Source organism: Daphnia magna, linkage group LG7 (genome assembly GCF_020631705.1).
Source record: "Daphnia magna isolate NIES linkage group LG7, ASM2063170v1.1, whole genome shotgun sequence".
Lineage (NCBI taxonomy): Eukaryota > Metazoa > Arthropoda > Branchiopoda > Diplostraca > Daphniidae > Daphnia > Daphnia magna.
In genome coordinates, this window is record NC_059188.1 from 8,649,945 (window position 1) to 8,662,512 (window position 12,568).

The 12,568-nt window shown below is 43.7% G+C and overlaps 1 pseudogene; it reads left to right on the top strand.

Annotated features, from left to right (window-relative positions):
- The first annotated feature begins 9,121 nt into the window (after positions 1-9,121).
- Positions 9,122-11,296, top strand: LOC116935334 (annotated as a pseudogene).
- The last annotated feature ends 1,272 nt before the right edge of the window (positions 11,297-12,568 follow it).

Here is a 12,568-nt window from a genome sequence, read left to right on the forward strand (position 1 = left end):
CTTCCTATTTTTGCAAGAAGAAAAGTAGCCTACAGTTTGCATTTCCGCTACGCCCATTAGGACGTATTATCTTTCAAATAATTTGCGTGTGAGACTATAATGACGCTGACGAGATGTAAACGCATAATCAGCGAAATTCAGCAAAGCTGAGTGATGTCTGCTGTCTTGCAAGATGAGATGATTTAAAAAGTTCACTGGAATAATACAGTTAAAACACCCTTGGAAAAATGATTAGCGTAGCTCGCTAGTTGCATGGTCCCTATATGTTCCTCACAGTCTGGACTTGCTGAAATCGGAGTAACTGGAGGAGCTGAAGTAGCTGGAGGAGCTGAAGGAGCTGGAGGAGAAGCTGGGGGAGCTGGTGTATCTGTATTTGCTGGAGGAACCGAAGTGACTGGAGTAACTGGAATTGCTGGAATAGCCGAAAAAACTGTGGGAAAATCTAAAAACGAGACTCAAAACGAAAAAAGCAAAGGATCTGATAGCTCATCAGAGGAGGATGAATGAAGTTCTTCCCAGGAATCTCATTTGTTATTTACCGAAATGTAACGGGAAAGTTCAGTTCTTAACTTCCTTAACCGACCAGTGATAAATATATCCAATTGCATGTGTATCAAAATCGTTAGACTCTTTTCGATTGGCGGTGAAATAGGACCAAAACCAAATAGGACTGGAGAAATAGGACTGGAAATTTTCAGTCCTATTTAAATTTTTCTTGCAGAATATTAACCATCATTTTTGACTGAATACAGTTCATTTAACAAATAATTAAATTTAATAAATCTAAATGTTGTTTAACTTTTTCTATTGTAAATTCTTCGTACATCTTGCAACACAGAGGGGGTTGCGGGGGATTCTTCGTATCTTGGAATCTCAGCCCCTTTGGTGAATCATCCCCCTCCCTAGAAGGGTGAGGACCATACCCATCGTAGCCCCTCAATGATGCAAGTCGTAAGAAGAATAAATAATAACCAAAGTAAAATCGCAGTCACATTTATGAAATGATAAATTTTTTGATAAATGAACTATGTATTGTAAAAAATTTCGGTTAAAATACGGAATTTTTTTTATCATAAGAAGTTCTTAAGCTGCAAGTGAATTAAGCGTTGAAATTTTGTCAACGGTAATTTTCAAGGACTGAAGGATATAAGCCAACCCGCTTGTAATAATACCCTTCCATCTTGCCTACCGATTTGGAAGCTCATTGTCCATGAATATGATAGAGTAGGAATAAGGAAATAGGCCTAACCCTAAAGAGAAATTGGACTGGCAAAAGAAGAAATAGGAGTTCTTTAAAGATTTTAAAAAATCAGTCCTACTTCTCCCAGTCCCAATTCTACAGGAGAAATAGGACTGGAAATTTTCAGTCCTATTTCTCCAGTCCTATTTCGTTTCGGTCCTATTTCACCGGCTACCGTAATTTCTGCACCAAGTCCCAAGTAGATTGGTAATTTCGGCTCGCGTCCATAGAGGAGAAAGAATGGAGAATATCCTGTGGACTCTTGCCTGGCTGTGTTGTACGCGAAACACACGTACTGTAGGGTCTCATCCCTATCACGCTACTCAGTACTAACCTACATGGAAAGCATTGCTGCTAACGTATGATTCATTCTTTCCACAGCTCCGGTTGCTTGAGAATGATAAGTGGATGTCGTTTTGTGGTTGGTGTGTAACTTTTTGCCCACTGCTTGAGTTAACTCAGCAACGAAGCATTTTCCTCGATCCGTGATAATTTGCTCTGGAGCTCCATGGGGTAGAAAAATTTAGTTATCGAAGAATTCAGTGACATCATCTGCTTTGCCAGTTGGCTTAGCTTTCAGCTCCACCCATTTAGTCAGGTAATCTACTGCAACAATTATCATTTTGTTATCCTTGTCAGATAGAGGGGATGACCCTAGCAGGTTCATACACATTTTCTCAAAAGGTCTTTCTGCTTTAATGCACTGCAGGAATCCCGGAGGTCCATCTGGGACTCCTTTTCATCCTTGACAGCTCACGCAACTCTGAACGTAGCGAGTTATGTCAAGGATATATCCGGATTGGAGATCCATGCTCCATGATCCATGATGATCCATGAGAAAATTGTAGCCCCATCCAGGCGGCTCAATGTGTCAGCTACACGAGGCAGCGAGTAAGAATCCTTTACGGTCACTGCATTAAGTTTGCGAAAATCAACACAAAAACACCAAGTTCCATCTTTCTTCTTTACTGGAACCACAGGCGAAGACCAAGGGCTGTCAGGGTGTTCAATTATTCCCTGACGTAGCATTCCTTCCACTTGCTCTTGGATCTCGGCTCGTTCCTTCCAGGCACTCTTATAAGGAAGCTGGTGAATTGGAGGGCTAATTCCAGTGTTAATGTCACATTCCATCAACGTACAGTGCCCCAAATCATCTTCACTAAATGCTAAACAACTAAACAACAAGGTTTTTCCAATTCTGCTTTTCAAATTATTTAATAATTTTTCTACTTTTTGATCCATTTTCTCAATCGCAGCATCTGTTCCTGGAGCTTTACCAGATTCTTCTGTGTTTTCCACTTCTTGAAATTCTTCTAAAGTCCCCAATGTTACACTTTTTTACAGACTTTTTGGAGACAGATTTACTACAGGAATATTTTCTAGGTTCTTCTGCACGAGGGCGTGACCCGTAGACAGACTTGTCGAAGCCACCAGCGAATCTGACGGTTTCAAGACACAAGCGCCTTCCAGTTTGCTAGAAACTTTTGCTGAAACTGGTTTAATTAAATACGCTGGAATTTCCTGGCGTTCATTGGACACTAACGCGGTATCTTCTGATTCTTGTTCCGCAGGGAGGGAAATTGCCGCAAGCGCTAAATAACCCATAGTGAGAAGAGGTTTCTCCGCTTGGTAATTAATCTGTATACATGCCAAATTGCTTGAGAAAATCATTTTCCATCAAAAGTTCCATTCCTGACATTGCCATAACGATTGCTTTTTCTTTCACAGATCTGTTTTTGTGCATCACCAGGATTTTGGCTGCTCCTTGAGGCATTACTCGTGAACCGTTCGCGAGAATAATTCCGGAATCATCCCATGGTTGCTGAACGAATTGTGTGTTCATCCATAATTCGGAAGAGATCACTGTCACTGCTGAACCAGTATCAATCACTGCCGTTGCATTCACCTCACCGCAAAACACAGGTTCTTTAATCAAGTTGTTTCCATCGAAGTTTACAGGTTTTTTTCCTCCTTTACGTTAGGAGCTTGGGTTGCCAGATTTACTTCTGCATTCACCGTTGACTTCGTAGCTGGTGCTGCATCCCGTGTAGGAGCTTTAAAATTGGGAGATTCTAGATTTTTGAAACAGTATCGGGCGACGTGTGTGTGTTTCTTGCAATGGAAACAGTATGGTTTGCCGTCAGTAGTGCGTCCTTTTGGCTTGAAGGGTCCTTTTGTTTTCTCATGCTAGTTTTTCTCCTTCGCCATTAATTTCTCACAGGTGTCTTGGATTAACTCAGGCATTGAGTTCATAAATTCTACTTGTTGGTATGGATAGAGAACGAAAAGGTTTGGTGACTGCTCACCCGAGTAGAACGAGATATCTTTTGGATATCTTGGATATATGTTTCTGTCTCTCTACTGTCTTTTTTGTTTTTTGATATCTTATCTACATCTAAATTCTAAAACATATGTACAAAGACATAACTTTTTACACATTTATAAAAAATCAATGGGAAATATCTTCCTCAAATAACTTTATACAGGAAATCTAAAAAATATGTTAAACATATGTTATTTGAAACGTGTCAACATACCATGAAAAATGAAAATGAAACAACATTTTCCAAAAAAAAATTATATTGCAATTCAACAAAGAAATTATTACAAGATTAATGAATTTTGAAGGTCGATTTCGCATCATCGATTGAGGGCGGGAGGTGCTCACGATTTCAGTGAAGATGCAATTGATGAAATATGAAAAAAATAAAACGTCGATTATTTAAGAACATAGTTTGCTATGAAATAAAGTTGTGAAAGGCCGATTCCGCATTGTCGATTGAAGGCTAACCAGGCCGTGCGCACGATTACAATGAAGAGGCAATGGATGAAATATATATAAAAAAAGAAAAGACAATTAATAAAGAACACATTCTACTACAAATCAAAGTTCAGCAACGTAGCAACTCCAAAACAATTTGCCATTGTGATTTGAATAATTGGAATTTTGAGTGCCTTAGCCGAAATCAAGTTCAATTTCCAACAGTAAATATTGGGAGACAATGAGTGCACAATTTGAGTCCCAATCAGTTTGGAATCTAATCCATTGAAATCATACAATGACTCAGAGTTTAATAATCTCCTAAAACATACACTTGCCCGTCGCTTTTCTCAATAAAATTATCAATCAACACAAGATAATCATTTTCCATAGTTTTGATACTTAACCTGAGTTCCTTAAAGCAAACTTTTGAAAACTGCTGCCCACGAAGACCGTTCATCATTGGACCAAATTGTTATGTTCACAAAGTAGTTTAATAATACTTGGATTTTTCGTTACAGTTTAGATTTGCGGATTAGATCACACCTCGATGGACCGATTGACTAACTGTTGTAAAGGTTTTGCGCTCTTGTGAACAAGGTTTTTTAACTTTCCAATGTGATTTTCAAACAAAAAACAGCTATACATTTCAAGTGAACCAAATCGTTTGCATTCCACTCCTAAATGTTGCAGATTATGAATACTGTAAGTTACAAATTGGTCTCCGTAAATCATTACGGACTTCTGGATAAATAAGACTAACAGACTATTGGCGTAATCCACGTTTGCTTCGTCTTCGACACTTGCTTCGCATGACAAAATTCTTATTGCTGAATGAAGCAAAAGGAAGTGCTGATAAACTTCATCTTGAAGTCTATTCTTCAAAATGATTGGCAAATTGTATAAAAGAAGTAAACGAAATTCAGTCGCTTTGAACCGTGAAAGTTCATCAAGTGTTGTAGTTTTCCTTTGAAACTCCACACTTATGAATTTTTCGATTTCCACAATAATGTCTGAAACTTCCTTCATCATTTCCCATGACAGTTTTGCTTTCATCAGTCGCCTGGCATGAACCTAAATAAAAAGCAATTTCTGGATTGCTCCCATGTGAACTACATGCATAGGATCAATACAGAATGTTTCGATCATATTTATCGGTAATGTTTCCAAAGAGATGATCCAGCATGATGCTGGACTTGTTCCCAATCACGAAACGACTCGTCAGTTCTCATCATAGCATCAATCTCTGGATATATGACTCTTCCCCCTTTCCCGGATATGTTGACAACATAGTCACCCTTTGTTTCACATTTCTTACATCCATTATTATGACCCACAAGGTTTGACATTTAAAAAAAAAACTGCATGCCGGTGCATCACAACAAAAAGCTTTGATCTTCATCTTAATATGGCATCCATTATAGTGAAACCCGTCATTGATCAAGTCTAACATTCCGTCACGGAAATGTGTGAGATAAGTGTTTACATTATGAGGCTTTGCGTTACCTTGATAAAATCCTATGTCAAAAGGTTCTGTTCCATCAAGGCAAAGTTTCCCCAATGATAGGCCAAAATTGACTGTTAGAACTCTTACCCACATTTGTACCATCACAACCCACTAACAAGCCGAGTTCACAACGTTGAGATGTAAAGGAAGCCGGAGATATAGGACCGGTCGAAATAGGCCCCGACGAAAGAGGCCCGGCAAATAGGACCGGACGACATAGGACCTTACGAAATAGGCCCACTTTAAAAATATTTTTAAAGTGGTCCTATTTCTCCGTCAAAGTGGGCCTATTTCTCCCTTTTATTTCTAAGTTCCATAAGGTACTCTGAAATAATTTCAAAAAATTCGACCTTTTCTCCATTAGAGAGAGAAGGCGGAAAAATCTACGATACTTCCGCCACCGTTTATATTCATTGCCGTAGCTCAAACCACGATGAGTGAAATTCACACATTGCCGTTTCGTTTTTCACATGTTAGGTAGCTGATTCCCTTCTTTATTTTTTGATGAACATATTCCCCGCCTTGGTCTTAACTGTAAAATTCATTTGTTACAAACGTCGTTTTCGCTTGTTAACTATCGCTAATAAAAAAAAATGAACAAATTTCCGTGTTTTCTTCGCCATTTATTTGTTCCTTAGCTCGATCAGCGACTCAGCCTTGAACGCGTCTCTCCCCTTCAGCGGCTCAGCATTGAACGCGTCTCTCCCCTTCAGCGGCTCAGCCTTGAACGCGTCTCTCCCCTTCAGCGGCTCAGCCTTGAACGCGTCTCCCCCCTCTACCGATGCCAATGCCCATTGCTTGGATGAAGTAGGAAATGAACATATTTTATGAAATAACTCTTACGGATTTATTTCAAACATTTTCATAAACAATTTTATGTTTTTTAAAGCAATAAACGAAAATTACTTTTAAGTTTTGAGTTTAACGGGGATGACGCAACGCGCTGCTCAAGCCGGCCAGAAGGGTGGTCGAGCGGGGGAGGCTGCACGCACTCATGGGAGAGGGGTGAGTGCAGCAATCTATTTTATGGCAAAGCGCCAAATTTCCTTCCCTTTCTAGCCTTTTAAAAAAATTCTAGAATTTTCCCCTTTAGGATTAAGACATTTTGGCAAAATGGACAGCACTTCTAATTTTTTTTTCTATAAAACTAAAAATATTTGAAGGCTATAACTTAATTAAAAATTCCCCAAAAATGACTTCGATGAACAAGTGCTGCCACCTACGTTCCTGAAAACGACGACACTTTGGCCGGATAGGAGTAGACGTACCTCTAAACTATTATACGATGGTGTAAAGACTCCCGCTAGAGTTAAGACGTTAATTAGAATTAAGTTAACTGCATTCAGTTTAAGTGTGTACAACCTCATATTTCTCCCCAAACCCTTGACCTCCTTTTTACGCTATCTCTTTTATTAGTTTATTGCCCCCTTCCGCTGACCAAGGTGCCAATGCCCCCACCTTATCTCTCAACCTTGTTTCCCTTTATTCGCACCAGTTCACATTTCTTCATGAACTGGTTGCTGATGTTTTCTTTTTTATTACCCCACGCCAACCTTAGCGTCCCCAAGCCAACTAGTGGTATAAAACCAAAAACACGATTTCTTTTCGCGAGTCTTCTCCTAGCTAGTGTGTGTATTAGTTCTCTTGTAGCTGTATGACCAACTGGTTAGTGCTGAGACGGTATTAGTTCTCTTGTAGCTGTGTAACCGACTTGTGAGTGTTGGAGACGAGTTGAATAAACGGTTCACACCCTACCAGCGCACGTCCTTTTCTTCATCCAGTGTTACCATACCCTCCGTGAAGCCGTCCTCAAACCGAATCACCTGGAATCGGAATGGAGTCAATTCAAGCGTAAGTACCACTCCAACGTATCCTTCATTTCTTTCCTACAATCTGTTCATTTCACATCCGTGCAGCCGACGTGACTGGCTGGCGGATCATAACTCCATAACTTGTTTACCACCCAAGACAGACTGCCAGAATACTTTCCCTTATTTGCATTAACCATATCTGTGCGTGTCTGTGTTTTATTGTGTGTGCAGTTAAATCAGTCACGTCAGACGTGACTGATCAAATATTGCATCTGGTGGCAGCGAAGTCGAACCGTGACCTCCTTCTTTTTTTTTGACCGCCTCGCGCCGCTACAGACAGATGATTCACTCGTTCAGGCTCCGTTGGGCGGACACTATGCGTCGCATGCACATTCGATGAACGGACATGCGTCGGGTAGTTTTCTGCGTTGCGTGATTGAACGTGGGGGTCGTCCTAGGTTATTTAAGTCCCACTTGGTTGACGGACGCCATTTCCCTTTTTGTCGAGTTCGTCCAGTGACGGATTTAGGATTCAGAAACCCCGCTTTTTTTGTTTAAACACCACCCCCTTATGCTGCCGTGCAGTGAACCGCGATTGCTCACGCGGGAGTAAGAATTCATGGAGAGGGATTTTTTTTTGTATTTTCAAGCCAGAAGATATTTGAGCCGATATTACTGTTCCACAGTGCCCTCACGCTAAGTCACGCTAACTCACGCCGACTCACGAACCGTAATTTTCAAAAAAAAAGAAAAACTGTTCTTTCTGATCTTTGTTACGTCACTCATGCTTGTGCATAGACTACCCAGCGAAGGTTGGGAACCGCGACTGCTCACGCGGGAGTAAGAATTCACATAGAGGGAATTTTGTGTATTTTTGAGCCAGAAGATACTTAGCCGATAATACTGTTCTATGATGCCCTCACGCTAAGTCACGCTAACTCACTCTGACTCACGCCGACTCCCGAAACCCTCAAATTGAGAGAAAAGACCGCCTCGCCCATTTAGCTTCGTTAACGCGTGCATAACATCCTTGTAAAATAGTAATGGTTAAGGACGAGAGCAGCGCGGGAAAGAAGATTCCGCTTCTTAAGCGTTGGGGGAGGTCCTTCCGTCAATCCTTCCCGTCATTCAGGACGGGCCCAGGACCAAACCAAGCCGAAGCAAACCAAAAATACATCGACGAACAATTAGAGAAGTTTGTAGATGGCTGTAAGGGTAGCCAAGGGTCAGGAGGAGGATATTTCACACCACAGGAAGTAAGGGAACACGCAAACAAAGACGAGTGGGCACACCTGGGCGCCCGACCAAAAAACCTTTACCCCCAACCAACAGCCCCACTAGTAAATTTCGATATCCCTAACAACACAGACCGCAGGGAAACACAATTGGCCCAGCAAACGAACGTTCTCCGAAACCACGCACGAATCTTAGGGCCTTCTGAAATCCCCTAGATCTCACCTCAGGACCCTTTGAGGTCTTAGGGCTAGACTTCTTAGGGCCAACTCAACCACAATCCCTGCAAGGGAACAATCACATCCTAGTAATTACCGATTACTTCACGAAATGGGTAGAAGTTATCCCTCTAGCAGACTAGACCGCCCTTTCAACGAGCAAGGCGCTAGCAGATAGTCATTTTGTATCATGGTCCCCCAAGGGCCATCGTCACCGACCGTGGTTCGAATTTTACGTCCGAGCTGTTCTCCTCACTTTGTAAGACACTTCAAAATAAACAGTTGAGGACCACTGCGTACCATCCACAGACTAATGGCTTAACCGAAAGATTCAACAAAACCGTAGTAGAAATGCTACGGAAATACATGGAACAGGGTTTCTCTAAATGGGAAGAAGTTCTAGGCCCAGTTGCTTTCGCCTACAGGAACTCTGTACACTCCTCCACCCTTGAAACCCCCTACTTCCTAAATCATGGCCGCGAACCAGTAGTGCCTATTGACCAATTTTTACAAAAGCCGGCAAACATCATCATCCCATCCGACTACAAAAGCCAGCTAATGCAACGTCTTCACGAGGCCTTCGTATTGGTTCAAGCAAACTTGACCCAAGCCAGGGAACAGCAAATGACCCAGTACGACAAGCGGGCTCATGAGCAAGCATTCAACATCGGTGACAAGGTGTTAATCGACGTAAGAACGCCAATGGCAGGCACAAGCAAGAAACTCATCCCCCGTTTTATGGGGCCATACCGCGTCACAAAAATCAACAACAACCACACCGTGGAGATTCAAGAATGCGCGGGGAAACAGACCCAGTTGGTGCACGTAAACAGGATAAAACCCCTGTATGAATCTATGATCTGGAAGAAAGAACCTTGCATGGATTTCCAAGAGAGCCGTGATCACCCAATACCACCGGAGCTCACCAACGAACTAGAAGTACCACCCCCAGCGGATGAAGAGTACGCTCTGCAGGAAGAACAGGATCTGATAGACCTCGAAGCAGGTCCATTCCCCTTACCAGAAGGAACGATAACTTCAAACCTCCACAAAGGACCAAACATAGACCTCTCTTTAACCCCGGAACGACTCTCTTTAACGGCTTTAGAGCCAGTAGCCCCACCAGTCCCCCCCGTAGCAACCCGCCCCGAGCGCTGCACTAACCTACGGCCATGGAGCGCTCTTAGACCCCCCAATGGCCATGACACGTAGCGCATCCCCTCGTATAAATGTTAGATGTTTAAATATAATTTCAGTAGCAGCCATATGAACAGTTCATTATGCGTAGTTAACCATGTGCTTTTTTACTACATACCGTGCCGTAGAAAAAATCCGTTACTTCCCTATGTATCATTGCTATGCATTTCTTGTTTTACTGTTATTTCGTGCTATTCACCGTATCGTATCTTCGATTGCCTAGATTATTGTTGATGTCCTTCCTCGCCCTCCTGTTTTTTACCCCCTTGGCTGCATTTAATGCCACCGTGTGTAACTGTGATGGTGGCGCAAACCTGGGATTCCTGGAGTTCACGGAGAAAAGCTGCACTTTCGAAGCCGCCCCCACTCCACCGGTACCCATTACGTACGCTATCTACTCTACACTACCAGAAGTTAAACGCTTTGCGGGCCACACGTGTAGCATGTGGGTAGCCACCACCACAGTGTACAAGGACTTCTTGCAATGGAATCAAGTGTCTTATGGCCGCAACCCCATCGAAATGGATGCAGCAACGTGCCGAAGGATGAGAGACACACGACAATGTCGAGGAAAGGCGATGGATATAACAGGTCCCAACTCGTTCGCCCTGGAAGGCCACCCATTCGTTGAAACCAGTTGGTTTCGGACGGCGACAGAAAAGATGACCAACTGTCGCCTCGAAGAAGTGACCTGACAGAGCGAATGCCCGGACTGTACCATCAGCTCCCCACTTGGCGACATCCCTGGAGCAATAAACGGCTCTTTCAAACACAACCTCGTGACCCTCGTCTGGAACGATTCCTGGAAGGAAGCGAAGCCGTGTGAGTTAAGGGTTATCGAAAAGGGAATGGGCGTCAAGTACTCGACCGAAAACGACACTACCTTCCGTATTCGGACCCAATTAAACAGCTGGATTTTATATATACAATGATAAACAGTTCCGTCTGCGGAGGAGGAAACCTCACTGCCTACCATCCGGTTCTAGGAATGGACAGAGTCGTCATCGCGGTTCGGGAAGCGGCCAAGGGAACCGATCTCGTCGAGATGAGACCCAATAACGTGGACGCCGCAGCCAAGATGGCGCTGTCCAAATGGCACAGGTGGAGATCGAATACGCCAGTCATACACAATACTTCAGAGACTTCGCAATGGACATTTCAAACCACCAACTTGGCCCCATCTGCTCCGGTCACCATTGTCAATATACCCCCGCCGGTTCCACAGGGCGGCTAGGATTAAACCAACAACCATACCTCATCCCACCCATTTCACATCCTCGTAGCCTAGCCCAACACAGAGAAGCAGCAGCCCTCCTCTCGCGTCCCTAGTATTAAAACCCCACGCGTTGATTGCCCCCCTTAATTTTCCATGTATCATGCAATGTCGTAGATTTTATGTTAGTGGCCTTTAGAATAAACCCACCCAGAATCGTGCAGAGTATACCATGTACCCCATAACACCCCACCAACCCTTCGATACCAGCCTTACCTAATCCTTACCACACTCTATCCCTAGGCTCCAACCCTCCCCCTTTACATCCAAGGATGATCGGGAAGACCAGAAAGGTGGACAAGCGGCCTGGATCCCCGACCCGGACGAAGAAGACATCCTCTACTGTGCAGACTACTCGTCTGACATGGAGGAATTCCGATACGTAGCGGCTTGCCCAGACGACGAAGAGGACATCCTGTACTGCGCGGACAACCCCGACGACGACGAGGTTATGTACGACGCAGACGTCTCAGATGACATCGACGACGTCTCCCTACTTTCGGTAGATGACCCCTGGGAAGAAGACTCCTTTTCCTCAGGCACCTCCACCCTCCCCTTATATACGATCGCACTACTCGAAGATAGGCCCTCACCATACTGTATGTCACCGGCCAGTGACGTTCAGGAAAGGGGCATAGACATTGCAGCGCTAAACGACAGCATCGCGAGGCTTCGTGGTGGAAAATGCAATGTCAGCTTCGTCAGCAGTCATTTCTCCCTGGACTCCGACGAAGAGGACCTGGCAGCAGCGCGGTATGTCGAACGCACCTATCGGTTACCCCCACAAAAGGAGCCGGAGTACGGATGGGAGATCGGTGAGCTGGACGCGTCCGGGAATCATTCGTGGAGCCGCGAGGAGGAGCCCTGGCGGCGGTCATCCACACCTTGTGACGAAGGTAGAACCGCCGAAGAATAACTGACCCCCTTACGACCCAACCGCCCTACGCAATGCTGATTGCGGGACGCAATCTTGTAGGAAGGGGAGCTATGCAAGGACTCCCGCTAGAGTTAAGACGTTAATTAGAATTAAGTTAACTGCATTCAGTTTAAGTGTGTACAACCTCATATTTCTCCCCAAACCCTTGACCTCCTCCTTTTTACGCTATCTCTTTTATTAGTTTATTGCCCCCTTCCGCTGACCAAGTTGCCAATGCCCCCACCTTATCTCTCAAACTTGTTTCCCTTTTTTCGCCCCAGTTCACATTTCTTCGTGAACTGGTTGCTGATGTTTTCTTTTTTATTACCCCACGCCAACCTTAGCGTCCCCAAGCCAACTAGTGGTATAAAACCCAAAACACAATTTCTTTTCGAGAGTCTTCTCCTAGCTA